At 37.5% G+C, this 8647-nt stretch overlaps 1 long non-coding RNA gene across 1 annotated transcript in view; it reads left to right on the top strand.

Moving 5' to 3' along the window:
* The first annotated feature begins 8250 nt into the window (after positions 1–8250).
* Positions 8251–8647, top strand: part of LOC107836442 (uncharacterized) — a 5996-nt gene continuing 5599 nt past the window's right edge. Inside the window, exon 1 of the long non-coding RNA XR_001662341.1 lies at positions 8251–8262. This is a non-coding gene — a long non-coding RNA (uncharacterized LOC107836442). The remainder of the gene's footprint in view (positions 8263–8647) is intronic.

Raw genomic sequence — 8647 nt, 5'->3', positions numbered from 1 at the left:
TTGGAGTTCCTGACAAAGCTCCAAAAAATGCTTCCGGATAGCGAGCCACAAACCTTCTGGCAATACTTAGGTTGAGAATACTCTGCATTGTGGCATTCATCCAAGAGTTATTGAAGGAGTTTGAAAACCTGCAGAAGTACATTGTTGGATCAAGATTTGTTTGACTTGTGTTGTCTTCTGCTCTGTAGAAATAATCTGTGCCATTTTCTATTTCATCTTCAAAACAAGCACTAAGCTCATCCTCTGTGATTATTACATTTTGAAGAAAGTCTTGATAGGTTTCATGATTGATTTGTTCGTCCTTAGTGTCATTTTCAACCCCAGCAGTAAAAATTTCTGCCTGGTTTGAATCCACTTCAGCAAAAGAGTTATTCAAATCATCTAAGATTTCTTCAAAACCTGTCCTCACATTTTCTGTATTTGTGGTTTCAAAAGTAATTTTCTTGTCTTCAGATCTGGTTTCCATGTCCAGGTTCTCACTGGCAAAAACACAAATTTCTGATGTCTTCATTATGAAATTGTCAGTAGTTATTTGACACCAATCCTTGAGCAAATTATTTTATGTGAAATAACTTACTACGTAGGGTTCCAACAGCACAACAATCGGCACAAACCTTGTTGACAGGATGTTCGATTTCAATTATTTGGAAAATATAAACTGTGACAAGTCGTCTCTCTTTGAAAGCAATCTACCTTCACCAATGTTGAGAAGTAAACTATGACAAAATTCTGTCTTGCATAAACAGTCCCTTTGAACTATTATCAATGAGAACATTGTATGATGATGTCACAAGTAAGCTCTGTTTTTATTGTTGCTATGGAAACTCAAAGAGTGATGCAAGTCTTAGAAGTTATTTAAATACAAATTTCAACTTATTCCAAATAAGAGTTTCTCAGCCCTGTGGTCTTGCTCTGGATTCTCCTCAGCCTCCTGTCTGAGGGAAGAGGCTGGAACAGACTGTGTGCAATATGGGTGCCATCCTTCATGATGTGGAGCTTCATGATGTCCATGATGGAGAGAAGGCACAGAGCTCTGCAGGCCATGCTCTGTGTAATTGTTACAGTTCAGCAGCAGTGCAGCTAAATGCCACATGGCGATACAGGTTTAGAGAACTCTCTCCACCACACAGCGATAGAAGCTCCTCAGGACTGAGCTCCCAAATCCAGCTTGCCGCAGCTTCCTGAGGCAGTAGAGATGCTGGTGGGCCTTCCTGACCAGATGGGAGGTGGTGGCACTCTGGCCTCACATAGAGTGTGCCAACACTCCATGTGTTGGCACATGGAGTGTTGGCAGGTGTTGGGGGATCAGACTATGACAGATGCCAGTGACAGTGAGGTGCTGAAGATGTCCGCCAACACCTCAGACAGCTGATGTGCACAGGCCATCAGTACCCGACCTGGGATGTTGTCAGGATCTGCAGCCTTACGGGGGTTGACTTCCTGAAGTGATTTCCTCACATCTGCTGTGGTCACACAGAGGAGTGTGTCACCAGGTGGTGGTATAAGTCGAGTGCTCAGGAGGTTGTTAGGATCCTCAAAGTGGGCACTGAACTTATAGAGTGCATCTGGCCATTAAGTGTCCCTTGGGCATTGTGCATCCCTGATGTTGTAGTCTGTGATGCACTTCGTTGGTGGTGAAGATGCCTCACCTGTCCTGAATGTAACATCTCTAGCTTTCAGCAGAGCTCTCTGTAATTGTTACAATTTATATTATTAAATGTTGCAATGCTCTTAAGAATGACTCTAAACGGCGTTATGGAAAGGTATTGTTGTGAAGACATGTTGAAGGTGGAGTGTTAGAAAGAGTAGGAGCTTGTTAAAGAGCCAGAGACCTATTTTATGGTGTCTAATTGCGAACTCAAATTTATTTTATACATTCTTTGACAAATGAACATTAGATAATTACTTGATTGTCCTATTAAAGGGTAATATGTGCCAGTAAAACACATAACGCCACACCTCTAAGTTTATGTTTTGGGTTTTGAACTTTGTTTTTTAAAATAGAAATTAAAAAAAGTTGTTTTACTAAAAACAGCTGTGGGATTGCCCCATTAAATATATATAAAGTATGCCAAATCAGACACCTTCAACAAAGTTTAATATAAAATATTTCATATTTAAGTTATTTCTTCATGACATTATTAAAAATTGTAAAGAATATATTTGTTTTTAATGTTATTTCTCCTCAACATGTTAGAAAAGCACATGAGAACTGCTTCTGACCAGGTGGGTGAAGTCATCTTCACTTTAATGAAACATGCAGTACCTTTTTTTCTCCACCAGAGGGCTTGAGACAAAAATATGATTTCATACAGTAGTACCAATTTTGTTAAACAGGTTGAAGTCTAAGAAATAGTCATATCAAAAATTATATTTTTGGTGTTTGATTAATATTAATTTAGAAATATCATCATATACTTATTCAACCACTTCTTTGAAACAGGACTAAGTTTGCAGTACTGCTGGACAGTTGTTATTCTTGCCACAGTTCATTTGTTGATTTTTGCATCTCAACTTTTGCATACTTCAAACTATTCTGTTTGTGATTGCAAAAAGCTACTCTTTATTTCATAGCATCTGCTTTTCTGATTCATAAGTCTCTTGGCTGTAATGTCACATCATGGGCTTTTTGGCACAGAATTTTAACCAAAAATCTGTGCTTTCATACTGGGAACTGAACATTTTCTAGGACACCACTAGTTTCTGGCTTGAGTTCTGAGGTGTGAGTGCTGCAGGATATTTTCTAATTACAAAGCAAGGTCAGCATGATACTCCTCTGGTTTTTCTCTCTCAGTTATTGCAGTCCTTTTTTACCCTTAGCCTTTAACCTTACCTGCTCTTGTGCAGCCTAGCTATCAAACTTGCACCGCACATCTGGAGGCATCCGTCTCTACCTATGTGATCTGGTAACAGTATGATCATCCTGTGTCTGGTAGTGTTCAGTCATTCCAGGGTGAAATATATGTAGATCTCACTGTTACTTTCTCTGCAGTGTCACCTTTAGTAATGACCATATGAGAGGGGTTACAGTTGGGGTAGAGAGTTAGAGGCGACTCATAAGATACCAGTGAATATGGCAACCCAATGCATATTTTCAAATATAAAAAGAATGTTTTAAATCAATCTTACTTAAATATAGTTTAAAAAAAGATAGAAAGAAATTGTATCTTTCATTTAGTTCTGTTCAGATGTATTCATCCATTCATCATGAGAATGGTAAGGGACACTTGGCTGAACATAAGTTGGGTGTATGCATATGGTTGAGTCAGTATGCATAGTTGTATGTTTCTAATCAGCACACTTTGAAAAAAATACAGTATATCATCAATAAAAGCCTAAACCTATAAGGCATTATTGCAAATGCGTTGATGTAAAAAATCTTTATATCTGAATAGCTTTAAAAACAAAACCTTCATTTACCCAAACATTAAAAAAAACACCAATTGTAATACTTACATTTTTGTAAACAATTGAATAAACACAGCTGTAGATTATTTTTAGTAATATATGGTGGACTTTTAAAGATTTTACTCATTTATTCTAAGTGAAATTAAATAGTAAAGTGTAACAAATTAAAACAAACATGAGAAAACACTTAAACATTATGGTTTTTTGAATAAAATGTCATCAATATGTGTCCCTGTTTTCCCCTCAGGTACATTCAATGTTCCTCCTAAATTGTTCTCTATTTTCCTCTGTTATGCAGCTACGGTGTGGAAAAACCCAGAAGACTTTGGCAGAGCTTAAAGGGCAATTAGCAACATCATGAAATAAACCAGCAATGTCCTGTTTGACAGGAGACCAATGAAATGGGTCCTATGCAAAATGTTTGAAAATATCCTTTCATGGAAATGTCAGCAATAGATTTAACACATTGAAGCCACAACCCTCTGTATAATGTGCGTTCTCTTCATGTGTTTTACCACTGTGTGCTGCCTCCAGGCAACAGAGAAATGTGACCATAAAGTTAACGTCCCGTTTGGATTATCCCCTTGCAGTGAGTCAAATTAGGTTTTTGCCATTGAGGTGTCCTTTAAGACATCCTGGCAAGACTGGATAATGACATTTACAATGAAGCAAGAGGACCAAAGGCAGCTTCAGAAAGTCAGCATGAATTAGGGAAGATGTCCATCTTTCTCTCTATTTGTCAGCATGCTGCTCTGTGTGTGTGGCCAAGAAGGTGTCTGAGTGATAATCTGATCCTAATCTGATTAGATCTAATCAGGCCTGATGTAAAGTGATCCGTTTTCACACTATGATTGGATTTGTCAAGTGATTTCTGAGTGGCACACATCATTGTCAAAGCATTACAGATTCTGTTTATGATGTAGCTGCTCTTATTTTTGAGGCTAAATGAGCTTTTTGCTTTTGCAATATAAACATTGCATTTGAAATAGCTTTTTGACAAACACATAGTGTATCAGTGCTTGCCAAATGTCATGCTGACCATCAGCAATGCAAACAGGAGTAATTAGCCTCCTTCGTTTTGTTGGAACTGCACCACAGACATGCAAACACAGAAACCTGCAATTTTGGTCAACAGGTACCAATACGCACATGGAAAGAGCCGCTGATGAATATGGAAATCCATGCGCAGACACATGCACAAATAAAGGCTGCTGCCAAGGGAGGCCTTTCAGATGGTGTGACACCATCTGCTGCAGTGCTGGCAGCCACCAGAGTTCCAGTATGATGTGTTTGACTTTTTACTTTTTAGTCTTAAATGAGATGGCGTTCAAAGATGAGCAAATCAGTGTAATCTGGGACATCTGATGTCACTGAGGAGAAAATGATTGTGAGTAACAGAGCAGGGTTTCAGCTGACAGTTTAACACTGAGCATACGCTTAGATGTCTGTAAAACAGGGAATCGTGACAGAAAAGGTATAGGCTTTGTATGGCTACATGCAGAGACAGAGGGAAAAAAGTGATGCAAAAGTGTGAAGTAAATAGAAAAGAATGCATAGTTTTCAAATGTGGAATCAATTAAAATCAGAAAATTGGGCTCTGGATTTGTATTCTGCAGAACTGTTCATGATTTTAAATAAAAAGACAAAAAGGTTTTCTTTACAGTTCCTTCATCTGAACATTGCTGATCTAAACTGATAGGTCAGGCAAGGAAATCTGTTGACATGACAAACATTAGCCTTGCAGATTTTAAAAAATAAACCCTTTTTGAAAGAAAAGTAAAAATGTTAATTTGCAGGATTTTGTTTTTTACAAAGCATGCAGGTAAGACAACAAGAGACGACCTCAGCAAGAACTGAGCGGGATTTTATTGTGGAGTTTCAGAGTAAATGAGGATAAAAGTAGAAACATGTCATGCTTATCAGATTTTTATTTGGGATTTGTTTTTAAACCACAAGTCATTTTTTAGTGTGCCTGTATCATACAATAAATCACATTAGAGCTTTTGGTGGTAAAATTCAGTAAGTTCAAGTGGATATGAATATATATTTTTTTAATGAAGTCCCATTAGCAGGCCTTTCTGTGTGTATTATAATATTAAAATGGAAAAATAAAAAGTATATTAAACCACATCATGGGAATATTAACTTAAACTTTTCTCAATAACTTACTTGAAATGTTTCTCACTGAGCTATATTGAGTCTCCTGCCAGCCTCAGTCTGAATGTAAGTCTATACAGAAGATATAGGAACACTCTTGGCAGACAGCTGGTGACTCATAACTCCAAGAATACCGACAGGGTCCCAGATGTCATCCACAAGTTAAACAGAGCTCCTCTTAGCTTATTGCTTGAGGTTGGGGCTTTGCTGTGATCCAAGCAGCTGCTTTGGGGATCTGAAGAGCTGTGTGTGCTGTTTGCTTTGCAGTACATGACATCTGTAATGCTTCACAGCCTCGTCTGAAGCGATCTGCTGCTGCTGCTGCTGCGAGCTTGGTTTGTGTGAGATGTGGAGCTGCAGAGTGCAGGTGCCTCTCAAGTTACATTCAATATTGCTGTTGTTTGGCTGTTTCCTAAATTACCGTCTTGATCGCCCGGTGATCTTCCCCTCTGGAAAGCAATAGGTCAGTTAGCTGTGAACTGAGATTTTAAGTGCAAGACACACTTTTGAATTTTGTTGTGGGATCGGGTGCCTAGTGTCGCCACAATCAGCTCTGAAATGAAAGAAAAACATTTACTCTATAAATGATCTAATATTTTCTTGTATGAAAACATTTTTAATAGGTATTTTTAGAGATGTTGTGATTTCAGAACATCCTTTCAAGTGTTTCCTACAACGGCTGTGATCCATAAAAGGCGAGGATTGGGCTATTTTGACCCAGGGGAGCATGTTTTAGATTTAGACAAAAATAGGAAGGAAACCAAACAAAACATTCACTTATTGTAAAGGAACAAAAAAATGCCTCAACCCCACACTTGATAGTATAAGTTACACATTTTTGGATAAGGAATGGAAAATAAATGAGCTCTACAGTTTCTGATAAGAAGAGCAATCAGTCAGAATTGCAGAAACTTCTTGACAACTAAAAGCATGTTTGTTATTTCTCTGCAACACATTAAGCCAAATATCAGCCTGTGTGTATAAACTAGAAGTTGTGTGATTAGAGAAAATCTACAAAGGATCCAAACATGTCCAACCAATTCTTTTTTCCAAAAAATATTTTTTTTGTTTTATGCGACTGTGCAAACGTTAAAAAATAAATAAATAAAAAACAATTCAAATGCATCATTAAAAGACCAAAATTATGCTGATGACAAACTGATATTAACCTGCGTTTGGAACTGTATATAACTATTTTATATTTACAGAAAAAGTCTTAATTTCTGAATAACAAAAGTCACGTGATGTAGTCTGTTTTTTAATGCGATTTTTACAATTTTGTTGCTACATTGTTCAGATTCTGCATCAGCTGCAACTGTTTTTTTTTTTGTTTTTTTTCTTTAGCAAGCACCAGAATCCTGAATAGCAACTTCAGAAAAGTGACTCATGTTTTACGTCAAGGCCCAAATTTGTAATCATAGTATAATTCTGATATCATCATCATAAGCCTGTCTCCAATTCTGCAAATCCACTCATGGTGCTACAGCACAAGGATTAGAGCAATGTTCTTTTTAGAATGAGTTTTTCTACATTTTATGCCATACAGTTTATGGCAGGTTCCAGAATTATTACAGGAAAAAAGTCACAAAGTTTCCTATTATCATGTAATTTGATGCAAAAGCAAATTTTGCTCATTTAACTGGTAAATCCCACCTTTAGGAACACTGTTTTGTGTATTATCATAAGAAATTAAACTAAAATTATATATTTTTTTAAATCATGTTAATGTGGTTCACAAACGCCACCAAGTGGTCGGCGCTTAGGGAAGACATTTGTCTATTATGACCCTCATATCGCTTCAGATCTGATCTCTGTACAAACAGCTGTGAGCCTGTCTGCACACATGTCTTTAAAGAAACACTTTGGAAACACCATCCTGTGCACGTCTCTGTCTGCACGTTGTATGACTAAGACGTGCAAAGCGAACCTACTCACTGAAAATAATCAACATGTATGTTGTAACTGCAGATACTGTTCTGACTGCTGACATTTGAGGAGAATGATTCACAGAGCCTGCAGGGTTTAGCAGCTGCAAAGCCATGCTGCACCATTAGATGTGCAGCAAAGCAAAACTTTACACCTTTTAAAAAAAAAAAAAAAAAAAAGTAACACAAAGTGTTTAGATCTGTGACACGAGCACACTGGTACACACACAGCCTATTTGAAACCTCTTGTAGTGTTTCTTCCTTTTTGGCAAGAGATGTTGGGTCGGCCACAGCTCAGGCAGCAGCACAGGCTCACTAACTATAAACTGTCCGATCATAAGATACACTTGGCACAACTTTCTCTCTCTGTAACACACACTCCCTCAGGACATTGTGTATCTGTGAAACGTATGATCTGCATATCCTGAATGTCTGGCCTGTGCTGATGTGTTGCAAGTATGTTCACACATACTACATGACACAGCATGCATGCATGGTTGAATGCATGGGTGCATATGTACATATTTGTCAGCACTTAATGTTGCATCAAGGTCAACCTTAGCGGTTATAAAAAACAGAATGTAAATGTGTTTATCTGAAGGGAAAAGCTCAGGTTGTGTGCTGCAATCTAAAGCTTCAGACTAAGTTTGACTCCATGTTTGGGGACACACCCAGAAGAATATGTGAAAAGCAAAAACAAAAGAGAAAATAAACTCGTGTGAAAAAAGGAAGTTATGTAAGTCATGCTCACTTCAAATTGTCTTCAGTTGTTGTAATCATCACTTACAATAATTTGCAACAATGCACACGGGATCAGACGTTCAGAGAAATGGGTTTTTATAAAATAAAACTATCTCGAGAAGTAGTCACACTTGACCTTTTTCACATTGTGAACAGCTGCAACCGCAAACTTTTAGGTATATTGTTGGGATTGTATGAAATAAAAAAAAACACAAAGTAGTGCATTACTGTAATGTGGAAGGAAAATGATACATATTTTTCAATTCTTTTCAAAACTGAAAGTTTGAAAAGCATGTCATGCATTTTTACTCAGTTCCTCTTGAGTACCCTTACATTGTGGCAGTACCCTTATGCACCAAGAAAAGGGATAATAACCATATGAAAGGAGGTCTGCAGTAGCTAGAGATAAATACAGG

This window comes from Poecilia formosa, unplaced genomic scaffold (assembly GCF_000485575.1).
Source record: "Poecilia formosa unplaced genomic scaffold, Poecilia_formosa-5.1.2 Scaffold3, whole genome shotgun sequence".
Lineage (NCBI taxonomy): Eukaryota > Metazoa > Chordata > Actinopteri > Cyprinodontiformes > Poeciliidae > Poecilia > Poecilia formosa.
This window is presented reverse-complemented; position numbering and strand designations above follow the sequence as displayed.